At 41.2% G+C, this 12,749-nt stretch overlaps 1 long non-coding RNA gene across 1 annotated transcript; it reads left to right on the forward strand.

Annotated features, from left to right (window-relative positions):
• The first annotated feature begins 6,809 nt into the window (after positions 1–6,809).
• LOC115495814 (uncharacterized) lies at positions 6,810–11,620 on the forward strand. The gene is made up of 3 exons (XR_003961156.4): positions 6,810–7,016; positions 8,982–9,048; positions 11,268–11,620. It is a non-coding gene; the product is annotated as an uncharacterized lncRNA (long non-coding RNA).
• Positions 11,621–12,749: the final 1,129 nt, after the last annotated feature.

The following is a 12,749-nucleotide window of genomic DNA, read 5'->3' on the forward strand; positions in this document are numbered from 1 at the left end:
GGGCAACCTCTACTCCAGTGACCTCCCTGTGGGACCTCCCACACCCCAGGTAGCAGAGCACTGTCAGTGGAAACACTCTTCTTCATACCCACTTTCCCCTAAAATGACTATTTTCATAGTAGACAAAATCACAGGCTCCCTGCTCTGTTCTGAGGGGAGAAATCAAAGTTCAGCCATCAGGAATTCTCCTTCAAAGTCTTCACTACTCCTTCCTCCCTAGATGTATTAACTATGAAAATGAGGTAATTAGTCACAGCTTGGCTGGACACAGCCATAGGGGATTGCAGGGGGCCCTGTGGCTCCTGTATATGAAGATAGTTACTCCTTGGGACTGTGGTGCCAGGAACTTTGCAGCCCTTTGAGGAGGGTAATCTCTTAAATCTGCTTAACTGAGACACTGGCAAATGAAAAGCCTGGAAAGATGGGCAATGGTGAACCACAGAATGTGCCCTCTGCCAGCAGCAGTCATGTAGCTTGTAGCCAAAAATACAGTTGCAATGAAAGGGAAGGACTGTGGCTTAATCTTCTTGCAGTGTAACCATGAGCACCTGTGCAATAATTTCTACTCCTCAGTATGTGTCGACAACTGTATTTGAATGTCCTCTAACTTCCTTCTTCCAAAAGGAATTGTTTATTTTAGGGGTACTTCTGAAAAGGGTACTTCTGCATGTGGTATTTGTGTCAGCTCTCTGTATTAAAAAAAACAAACAAACAAAAAAAAACCCACCTGTCTTTTAAACTCACGGTACTACATTAGTTAAGCATGGCATTCCCAAAAAATTACAGTAATTTCTTAGTTGCACTGTTTTTACAACGATGGAGATGTGAGGTCTTATATGGCTCAGTTTTCTGCTGTGACTCCCCGTTTTACCACCATGAGAGGGGCAGCAATGGAAGCTGCTGCTGCAGCTCTTGCAGCATCACACCAGCTCTGCTTCCAGGCATGGCACTGTCAGATTCCAGGGCTCTATGGGAAGGACACTTTCTCAGGTGGCTCTTCAGTCCATGCTGTGATTAGTTTACCCAAATACAGCAAAATCCCAGGGTTGTGTGCCATATGTGATGGAAGACTGCCTAAAGTTGTCAGCTTTCCAGAGTGTATTGCAGATATCAATCTCCCCAGTTCACCCAGCTCTCCTGGAAATTCAGCTTACACTTTTGCATCCCTATTAAACACCTTTAACCTTTGTGTCTAATTCTCAGGATACCAAAACAAAATCCCTAGTTCCTGAAGCACTGGGAGCTCTTAGCACTGTTGATTTGAATTCCAGATGCCTTCACCCTTTCTTGAAAGCAACAAACTTCCTACTGAAGGAAATCTTTCAGCTTTTACCAAGCCTTCCTGGCTTTTTAAATCTAAGAAACAGAAGCATGTTACTTAAAGGAATCAGTCTGCATCTAATAACTGTACTTCCCTCTCTTGGCTGGAGATAATATACTTACATTAATGTTTTCCTCCTCTGTTTCCTAAAGAGCTGGTTCAAACATTCCCTAACAGTGATTGTCAATAATTCTGGAGTAAAATTTGTTGCTGACCTACAGACTGCTTGTTCTGAGTATAACAGTCACTTCTAGTTTAAAAAAGGCTCCTCCACATCTACTGCCTTTAATCCTGACTATCTGTGGTTCACAAAATGTAATTGGGTCGAAGCGATTGGCTATTTTTGTTCTACCTTTTTGGGGCTTGAACATCGAAGAGGTTTTTTTTTTAAACACAGTATTTTTAAAATTTCCCAGAGTATCTGGAATTTGGGATAGATTTTTTAAGTGCATGTTGAATATACAACTACAGAATTATATTCCTTATTCACTGTCAAATATTTTTCAGAACAGAGGAAGTGGCAGTCAGCACTGACACAGATATGCATATGTGACCTCTCTCCACCAACATAATTAAAATTTCTTAGTAAATGTATTGCATACATTAATTCAATTTTCAATAAACACATTTAAACGACACTGTACATTTCCTGTACCAAATCTTTTTAAGAACAATGCATGTATTTTGAGATATAAGTTTGGCAGTAGTCCACTTTGATCTGTGGAATATCATCCCCTGATTTTTTTTTTCTGACAAGTCCTGAAAGCAAGAAAGTGACATTTCTTAAATGAGTCAAGCATGAGAGAAGCAAGACTCACTCAGCAACCCATCTCATGGAGAAAACACATCAGAATAACTGTGGTGAGGCAATTCTGACCCCTTGATTTTGGGATATTAACTACAGACAGGTTCGTCTAGCACCGAAAGCATTTGAAACAGAACATGGAGACTGTTCATACTGATGGTGATTCAGAAACATCAGTGAACTCTGACCATATTCACCAAGTGCAGAAACACCCAGCCACCAGCTGACAAGGACCTTAACATATTCTGTGCCTTGCCTGTGAGAAGCTGTATCGTCAAGCGAGGGAGTTCCTCATATTTTGATGAGTCTGGCTAGACATACTTTATGCTCAAGAGAAGAGTATGACCTAAAAGGATCCTGTTGATACAGGTGATTTTCAAAAACACATTTTGGCAAGGGAATCTTTCTAGAAGAGGAATGAGAAAGTAAAGTTATTGTGTCTGCTCCCTTAAAAAGAGGTAGACTGGGGAGGGGAGGAGAGGGGAGGGGAGAGTGAAAGCAGGGTGAGAGAGTGGGTAAAGACAGAGCCAGAGAGGCTGGCTTTGGAGAACAAACTATAAACTGAAGAATCATGATATTATGTTTTCTCATGTGGAAAGGGGAGTAATCATCACCTTGATGGCCTGGTAAGATGTTTCATGCCTCCATGCAAGTGTTGAGTTTCTCTTTGGCAGCTGGTGAACGGCGACTGCTAGTGGGGCAGTGTACCCCACAGGGGAAATCCCATGGCCTTGTCGGTACTCAACACTGAGACAGTGCTCCTCTGTGCATTTCCCACCAGCAAATGGCACCAATCTCTTGCTTCCCATAGGATGATGTCCTGTACCTCAAACTAGTTGTGATCACTTCAATTCTCCTTCTTCTAAAGCTGTCATAACTAAATTGGGAAGAATTTTGTTTCTATACTTCTTGACGTGTATTGCAGGTAGAGTTTGGGAGACATGCCAGGAAACATTGGGTTTAACTGGGTTGGAGTTAAATTCCTTCACAGTAACTGGTATGGGGCTGTGTCTTGGGGTTAACAATGTGCCTAAGGGTTAACAAGGAGCTGAAGGGGACATAGCCAGGACAGCTGACCCCAGCTGACCACAGGGATAGTCCAGACCATGTGGTGTTATGGTCAGTATGTAAAGCTGGGGGGAGAGGAAGGAAATGGAGTTGCTGGGAGTGATCAGGTTTTTCTTCACTAGAAACCTTTAGGTGTGATGGAGCCCTGCTTTCCTGAGCATGGCTGAATGCCTGACCACTGGAAATAGAAAGCAAATTCCTTGTTACACTTCATTTGTTAATGTGGCTTTTGCTTTCTCCATTAAACTTCTTTATCTCAATCCACAAGTTTTCTAACATTTACTTTTCTGTTTCTCTCCCCCATCCCATTTGAAGAAGAAGGAGTGGTTGCAGCAGCTCCACTGACCTACTGGTAATTTACATTCACATTTATCAATCCAATAAGAGTTTCTTGGTGGCAGTGACACCACCTCCCAGAGACACAGCTTAGCCTGGGGGTGCTCCATTGCCTCCTGAACAAAACCACCACAGACTGGCATGGCTCCTTTACATCACGTTCAAGTGCAGTTGTATTTCTCAGCCTATCATTTTTCTTAGATAAAATTATCTCATAATCCTGAAGCTTGCTCTTTTCGTACACTTATAAGAGTTTGATGGGGTACTAGATTTCAGTGAAAGTTCATTTGCCTTTGTTTTTTTGCTATTGTATTTGTTTCAAAAATCCCCTTGTCATCATTTTCACATTCTGTTTCCATTCAAACAAAGACCAGCTTTACATGGGGAAAGAAAAGGTCAGAGGTTACTTAGAGCATGCCAAAGAAAATAAAAGGGTAGCACATCTACAAATGTTTTCATCATTCTGGCCTGATTTTGCAATCTGGGACTATGTTCAGCTTTCACTAACATCACAATTTAGGGCATGCATCCCACTTGCAATTGTTTTCAATAGAAGGCAAAGGCAGATAGTTCCTTGAGATACTCAATCCTTTACAGATGCTTTAAAGGACCACAGTAACCACAGAAAGTCCACATCCAAACTCCATGCTATTTTCTGTCTCAGTTTGGAACATATTTGTTATTGATTTCAACGAGAACTCTGCAAACTATCTGAGGGAGTATTCATTTCTACATAACATAACAACATAATACAACACAACATATAACATAATGTAACATAACATAACGTAACATATAACAAAACATAACATAACATAACATAACATAACATAACATAACATAACATAAAACATCCTGTTGCCATGAAACTTCTTACTGGAGCAGAACCCCACTCCCACACACTGAACCAGAGATCTGCAGTTGCACGCTTCATCCTTGATTTACTGGTGGAATTTCCCAGATGTTGGGCACCATGTACCAGTGTAAATTGTGCCACTGCTGCTAAGCTTAAGAACCCTATTTTCAAGGACCAATGATTTTCACAAGCAATAAAGCTGAATGTAGTTAAACAACATCTAAATACAAGGTCAAATATATTCAATATCCCCTTTGGCAGTGACTGAGCAGCATTTGTCTGTGTTTAGGAACTGGAAAAGAGCTTTGGAAAGACTTGGAGAAGTTCCTGTATTTTAGGAAAAAGGCAAAATATTTTCTTCATGAAGCTGATATTTTCAGCCCTCTTATCTCTGCATGCTGAGGTTTTATTTTCTTTCATTTTTCAAAGTGTGACTGCCTATAGAGGTGCAGGATCACGGCAGGATGCTGGGAAATGCTTGCTCTTTCTCTCAGACCCGGGGATATTCCCAGTTCACAAGTTGACCCAGCAAGATCCTGTTTAGGAAGTTGTCAAATTAGTGCACCTGAACCCCACGGCTCCATGTGCTCATTTAAAATGCTTTTTAACTAGATACTGCAGTATTAAATACAAGGCCCAGAACAAAGGACTCTTACGTATGTCCTAAGAAATTCCTTTCCTGAAAGCTGTGCATGGTCCTAGGTCTGTATTAAATTCCTCCGAAAGCTTACCATCCAGTCCTCATGAAATCCAATCTCAGAAAGTTCACACATTCTGGAAGTGGGTCCCATACAAAATCACTCACGGTGAATTACTCACCGTGCAAATGTATGCAAATGCATTCCCACCACTTAATCCAGGACCACAGATAGAGCTGAAAGTGTGCCTTGCTGAACAAGGAATATAAAGGGGTGGTGGCTGTCCTGCTTAGGTTAACTGTACATGCCAGGCACAGTTTGGTTATTGGATTAATATAATTCTGTAAGAAAAAAAATGAGTGGGTTGTGGAGCATCCATGATGCCTCCTTTATTTATTTATTTTCCAAGGTCCCATAGTTTCTCTCTCTTTCATTTGCTGGTATTTTTAGTGTGCTCAGGAATGATTTGGTAAGATATTCAAGCTTTCTAGTGGGATTTCTTGATAATGGACAGATTCTTTCTCTTCATAATGATAGCTGAGTTTCTTGAGAGCAAAGAGACACTTTGTTCTTTGTTCTCAAGGAGACAAACTGTTATTTCTTTCCCTGAAGAAGCTTCTAATATGATGGGTGAAATATCAGGAATAATTAGACCAAATGGTGATGTAAATCCCACTAGAAATAGTGCATCCGTTATTTCATTTTATGCCTATCGCTCCAGTTTCTGCCTGATTTAAGTCCATGTGAAGAAAGCCGTGGGTATTCCCTTTATAAGAACTACAATAAATTTCTTCATTGAATATTTACTAGTCCTGAGTTGGTCCTTTTTTTGTTGGACCATCATTACACAATTAAAAAATAAGAAGGTAATTTAGCAGTTTCAAGGGCTGATATTGCTTAATTTCAAGGGAGGGGGGGCTGACAGTTGAAAGGTTAATGTATTTCACTGATTGGGCCCCTGGGGTTCATTTTCTGAAAAAAAAGCTCTTTCAGTTTTTATTAAGAAACCCGTGTAATGAAAAGGGGAAAAGCATTTCTCATTTGGCATGTGTGAGGCAGCGGCTGTAGGAGCCCATGTTTCCCTTTCCTGGCTCAACGTGCAGCCACTGCCTGGGCAGGGGCAGCAAGGACGTGCTCTGGTGTGGGCTTTGCTGTGTCCTGACCCACCAGCACAGTGTCCCCACGGAGGGACAAGTCCTGCTGGGGGTGACATGGGGAGTGTGCGTGGTCCTTGTGATAGCTCTGGGGGTGAGAAGAACAGCAAAGGGTCCTGCACGTCATGAAAGTCCCCCGAGCAAAGTTGGTTGTAGGCGCCCACCCTGTAGGGCTGTGTGCCGTGGACACCCCACAGTGACCCAGCACGGTCCATTGACACAAAAATCCACCTCTTTTGGCTCCAGCAGAGCAGCCTGGCCCCCAAATCTGGCCAGGCTGTAATGAGCTGGTTGACCAGGAGGAACTTCTCCCCACCAATGGCTTAAAGGTTTGTTTGGCCTCCAGCCTGAGATTAACAACTTAAAACAAGTAGAGCCCTTTGGAGAATGAGGAATTAAACCACAAGAAAACACTCCCAGCATTTTTCTGGAGGTTTACAGTTGAACCTACCCCCAGACCCTTTCCCACAACACTCCTCTCTTGTGCTTCTGCTCCCTGTTTGTTCCCAATACAAACCTGAGTGACAATTGACAAGCAAAGCTGTTTTTCAAATGTTTAAGCAAATGCTGGGAAATACCCTCTTCACACAATTAAATGCATTCATGCTAAGGCAGCCTTATGATTCACACACCCACTGAAAAGCTGATAGCTCTGCAGTGTTTTATGAGATAATAATGCTCCGTGCCACCCTGGCATACATGTGGCTAGCTATCAGCAGCGAGAAGAGATATTGCTGATATAAATTCCTCAGTGTTGGTTATTTCTCACTGCTGTTAGCAAGAGAAGTTCTTGAGCCGAGATCTTTACTGTGCAAGTGCACTGAGTATTTCCCATTAGGTAAGTTAGCATGCAAGTGACATTGCTTAACATTATTTAACTTGCTTGATTTTAATGTCTGCATCAGAAGATTTTAATCCACCGTTTGCAAAACTTCTACAGTGCTGATGTCTCTGGCTGATATTTTTACTATTATGAAATCCCTGAAAGTCAACATTTACAGGCACAATGAGGCAGTAAAAAGATAAAATAGAAATAAAATCTTTTGCTTGGGCTGGAAAAATTCTGAACATTGGGGAAAAGCTTAACAAAATAAAACAAAAATGTCTCTGTCTTCAAGCATCTAGAAGAATTGTAAGAATGTCCCTTTTATTGTCTTTTTTTGTGCCCCTTATAAAAATTGTTTCCCTCTCAGCCCTTAATGAGATGTTTTTAGCAGTGTTTTTCTATCCCAAATTACCATGTGAGATGGGCACTGGAAGAAATGTGGTTTTAGCTTGGGGAGTTGTGCTGGGGCTGGAGCCTGTGCGCACACTGGGGAGCCAGGCAGGGTCGGAGCGCTGCCTTTGCTGCCGGGGACTCTCTCTGCTGCCTTTTGCTCTGCTTATTGATACACCTTATAGATTGAAATGGCTCCAGAAACAGGGGAGGAAAAGTTCTGCCTCTCACCGCAGTGCAGGATTTGTATTCTTTTATTAAACAAAATTAAACGGCTCAGAAATGAATGAGAAAAAGGATGTTTTAAAGAGAGAGAGAAAAAAAATCCTGATGAGTTAAATAAATATAATACTTACCAAGAAAATAGAAGAATGGGCATTTCTACACATCCAGTTGAAAATCACTTTCAAAATTCATGCAGATATTTTGAAGTAAAATGCCTTTCTGATTCCTAGTTTGGCTGTAGTAGATTCATGGAAATATAATGCCTTTGTTTTCTGTAGCCTGAGCTTCAGAAAAAAATTGCAGCTACAAGGAGAAATTCCGTATCCTACTTTTCTCTCTCCAATAGATATTATGGGCTTTTAAAAATAAATATGTAAAATTCTACATATCCATCATCTTGAAAAAATGCATTGTGACTAACAGATAATGATGACTTGGTTAATTATTGGAATAAACGGAGGACCAAGATAAAGCTGTGGTAAATTTTGGTAATGAGCCACTTTCAAAGAAACTAGATGCCTATATTCATCTTGTAATACAAATGAGTGGTTTTTTTATCATTGTTGGTATTAATTTTAGGAACTGTTAAACACCCTGAATTGGATAACTGAAGAAATATTAATTCCAAATGGTTACCAGTCATCCCTAGCTCCCATCTCCATATCCAGTGATTAGAACACAGGAACAGACTCAGTAATAAAATCCAATTGAAGATATTCCACCTTCTCCTGCAGCTCTCCACTCACCGTCTCAGTGCAGCAGGATTCTTGAACAGCTGTAAAAAAGCTTGTTATTCAAAATATCACAAACCCAATTTTCTTAAACAGAAATAGTTTGGGGGTTTGTGGAAAAAAAAAAAAAACAAAAAAGAAAAAAGAAAGAAATAAGCATTCCAGCTCCAAGGTTTTGAAATTAATGTACAGGAAAAATATAGCTTTCATTTGTATTTCTAAATACAGTCTAAATAATGTCTGAAGAAATAGTTGCTACAGCTTTAAATATCGGTTGCCAAATGGTAATTATATTGTTTAATTTTAAATCATACGATAGCTATACCATCTGACACTGCAAACTTTACACACAAAAACATTTTGTTATTATGAAGGAATGTTGTTTGAAAATGCAAAAAGCATCTTTAAAAGCAAAGGAAGAAAAATCTATTTTTATTATGAATGTGAACGTCCCTTATCTCCTTTCTGAAAGTTATGGAGCTCTGAATTGCGTTGCCAACTCGTCGTGGTGAATAACCCCTAAATTTAGCCTTATATTATAAAAAGTATTTATATAAACATTTTGCTGTATTGATACAAAGCTAAAAATTTTCTTATGAGTATTAGAGTTAAACCACCTATCCTTTCTTAGGAACTTCTTGTAGGAGAGGAGCTTCACAAGCAACGATCTTCTGTAAACCTGCAAAACCAGCAATTAGGTAAGCAGCAAAATTGCTTAAGAATGGTAAACATTAGCTTAAAATAAAACTAAAATCCCCAATAATCTAGCAGGCTGGCATGCTAATAGCTCTTGAAATAGTTTATGATTTGAAACATGGCTATGCATTATTCTGCCCTTCCCTCCTGGTTGTGGAGCTGTTGTTTACGGAGTGCCAAGGGCATTTCTGTCTCATTATCAAATACATAAATAGAAGAATATGCATTTAGCAGGAGATCTATTTTATTGTCAGTCTTCCCTTCCCCCCCCTCCACCGCACACACATTTCTTGATGTTTTCTCCTCCCTTCTGCAGCCTGTATATTTCCACAAAACTGCGTAAAAAAGCCTAAAACAAATAACATCCTCAGCCTAAAGGGTGCAATTTCTAAAGCAGAATCAACTTATTTTAAGCTTTGGAAAACTTAAGACCTTTCTCTTTTTTTTTCCCTCCCCACTGTGTGAAGCATTTTAATGTAAGCTTATGATTTCCCTTTAAAAACTGTGTTTAATATGTTCCCTTTTTATTTTTAAATGTTCTGGAGGGTGTCTTTAATGCTAAGCTGTGCTGTGTATTTTTTAGAAACTGGGATCCAGCTCCTGGGTGACTCAGTGCAGGGACTCCTGAGGCAGGTCAGGAAAGCTGGGGATGCTCACTCCAGCACTGGTCCCAAGTCAGGGTCTGTCCCCTTTCCCAGGCCATGGATGCTGCAAAGGAAACCACAGCATCTCTGCCAGAGCCCTGTGTGAGCAGGGAGTGCAGAACCCACCTTGTAATGCTCAGCTGGACTCGGGGACCCCCCAGTTCAGTGGGTTCAGTGCTCAAGGGGTGCTGGCTCTGACCCCAGCTACCCTGCCCCTGAAATACTCCACCTGGTAAATACCTCAGATCCAGCAAAAAAAAAAAAAAAAAAAAAAAGAATGTTGAAGAATCAGGCCCTAAATTATTATCCTCATGATATCTAATACATCAAACAATGGAAAATGTGGGGAAATAATTATAAAATAGATATATGTTTTTAAGTTTAGAAAGTTAATCCCCTTGGATTTTTTTAAAGTTGTTTTTATGAATATTGAATGCTGTAAACCAAAAAAAAAAAGCAAGAACTGGACTTCATTTGTTCTGTTTTTGGTGAAGAGTAAGGATTTTTTTGAACACTGAAGTTATTCCAGTCCTAGAAAGTTGAAAACGAATGAAAAATTGTTCTTTTCTGGTGGGTCATGTATTCAATTGGCTCTCAGTGGGAAGTAAACAGAGTCAAGAGTGTTTTTCTTCATTACCCTGAATGTCTACTGTCCCTTTTTTGTGAAAGAAAATATAAGGATGCTGTAACAAAGTATTTGGGGGAAAATGTAGAATGAGGTTTGAAAATAAAGACAAATCTGAAAGGAATATATCAGTATGAATGTAGCCTATGGGAAATCTTTACTCCTTTTTAAAAACAATTTTTTCTGATCGTTGATCAGAAAAAATAGCAAATGCATAGAGATGTGTGAGTGACTGTGACAATACACTGTAATTCTTAGATTTTCTGTTCACCTCGACGAAAGGTCTCATGTTTGTTTAGGTTTTGTGTGCGTGCATAAACCAGACCACATATCTATTTGTATTTCTCGCTCTTGTTTTCTTAAATGATTCGGCTGCTTTCTCCTTAATTTTAGCTTGATCTGAGCATTTAAAAAACAAAAACAAAAACGCAAAAAACACACAACGAAAAAAAAAACAAACAAAAAGACAAAAAAAATACCATACCAAAAAAACAAATAAGCCCCAAACTTAACGAGGTGGGGGTTTTTATGGTTAAACTTGCTAGCCCTGTGCCTCGGGAAGGATAAACAGATGATGCTCTGCAGTCGGGCGCGCTCGGCTCTCGTTGTGCTGCACTGCCACCTTCCGTCCCCGGCCCCGCCGGGTCGGGACCGCCGCGTTCACAGCTCTCCATGAGCCTTCATTTCCACAATTCTGCTCCTCTACTGACAGCTTCTTTATATAGAATTTGTTAGCAGAATCTCTGCATTAGCTGTATGATGGTTTGGAGGTTTTGTTGTTGTTGCTGCTGCTTTTTTTTTTTAATATTATTATTTTTATTACTATTATAAAATAATTCTTATTTTCGGGTTTTAAAGACGTTTGGCCCTGAAGCTTTTTATTCCCCTTAGAAAGTGATACAGAAAGTTTGATTGCTGCTTTTTATATTCTGAAAGAATTAATGTGTTTCAGGTTGTTCCCTTTCACTGCAGCCCAATCCCAAGCTGAAGGAGAAGCATCTGGCACAATGGAAATTGTCACAACACAAGGCTGCAACTTTGACTGTGGGAGAAGGCTCCCCTTGGATGTGCGGATCACAAAGAGGAGACGATCTAAAAGGACACTGTGGCTACAAGGCACAGGCACAGCCATGCTCATCGGGCAACGAGGAGCCTCAATCTGCAGGAGCCAAAGGCAAAGAGAAACACATTCTCCTGGTGCCAAACTCATTATGTGTGTGGCCAGAGCAACCTTTGCTTATTATATTTTGAGAGGAAATCCCTTAAGCACACTCCCCTTCATGTCCAAGGCAGGTGATGCTTGTGGGTGATGTCTCGTGATGGGGAGGTGCTCAGCAAGGAGGGGTGCTGGACCAGGAGCTGGCTCCTTGTGGGCTGCTATCCTGTCTCTTGGCTGATCCCTCTGACAGCTCCAGGTGCTCAGCAAAAACAGAGTCCCCCTCTCCACAGCCTTTGCTGTTCCCTTATTGACTCCTCTTGCTCTTTGCTTTCGGGAGGCTGAGCAGAAGGAGAAGGAGAGGAAGGCTGGGGAGGAATGGGAGCTCTTCAGCACAGGAGGTGGACCATGTTTCTTTTATCTTTACCAAAGGGGAAGGAAAAAGCCTCAGGAGGGTATTCCCAGGGAGGACGTAATTCCCTTTTCTTCCACCCAGCAGGAGATTGCATCCTGCCTTCAGCTCTCTGCTCCCTGGCTTCCCAGGCCAGCGGGGTTAGTGCTGCTCGTTCTGCCCACACCACCACAGAGTGCTGGGTGTGTCTAACCCACGCTGGGTGGGTTCAGAGGTCCTCACAGCCCCTTTGGGGCTTTGACAAGGATCATCACCTGCTGTAGACTCTATGGGATGGGGATGAGTACACGCCTGCTTTGGGTGCTGGGACCCTGCTCAGTGTCATCATCCTCATTTTCTGACCAGGAAAAGAAAGCCTCAATGTCCCTGTGCCCAAAGGTGGCAAAGCCTGGCACAAAGCCCTTGGTCTTCATGCCAGGGTTTGGTTTCAGCATCACAGACCTGGGGGGTGGGAGGGATAAACTGGGGGTATCCTGACCCCCTTCTCTTCTAGCACAGAGCCTCTGCCCACAGCAGTAGAAGTGTCAGACAGCTGAGAGTTCTCCTCCCACATGAAGGTATCGCTGCTGCTTACACAAACATTATTGTTACAAACTAATTTCAATGAAGAAACTCCTGTCTGCACAGGCCTTTCTACCAGCACCAGAAGAATCCTTTAAAACAAAACAAAAAATTAGAGATGGCTCCCTTACTTGTTAGATGTCTATAACCTTGCCTTGGCTACTACTGTTGGGAACCCAGGATTTTTTTAACACCCAATTAAATTAGTGTAATTGGGATAAAGTTACAATTTCTTTGCCTCCAGCTGTGAGTCATAATCTATTTAGCACCTGAGCGTTGTTTCACTTTATTTTTAGTACTTAGCC

This window comes from Taeniopygia guttata, chromosome 6 (assembly GCF_048771995.1).
Source record: "Taeniopygia guttata chromosome 6, bTaeGut7.mat, whole genome shotgun sequence".
In the NCBI taxonomy this organism is placed as follows: Eukaryota; Metazoa; Chordata; class Aves; order Passeriformes; family Estrildidae; genus Taeniopygia; species Taeniopygia guttata.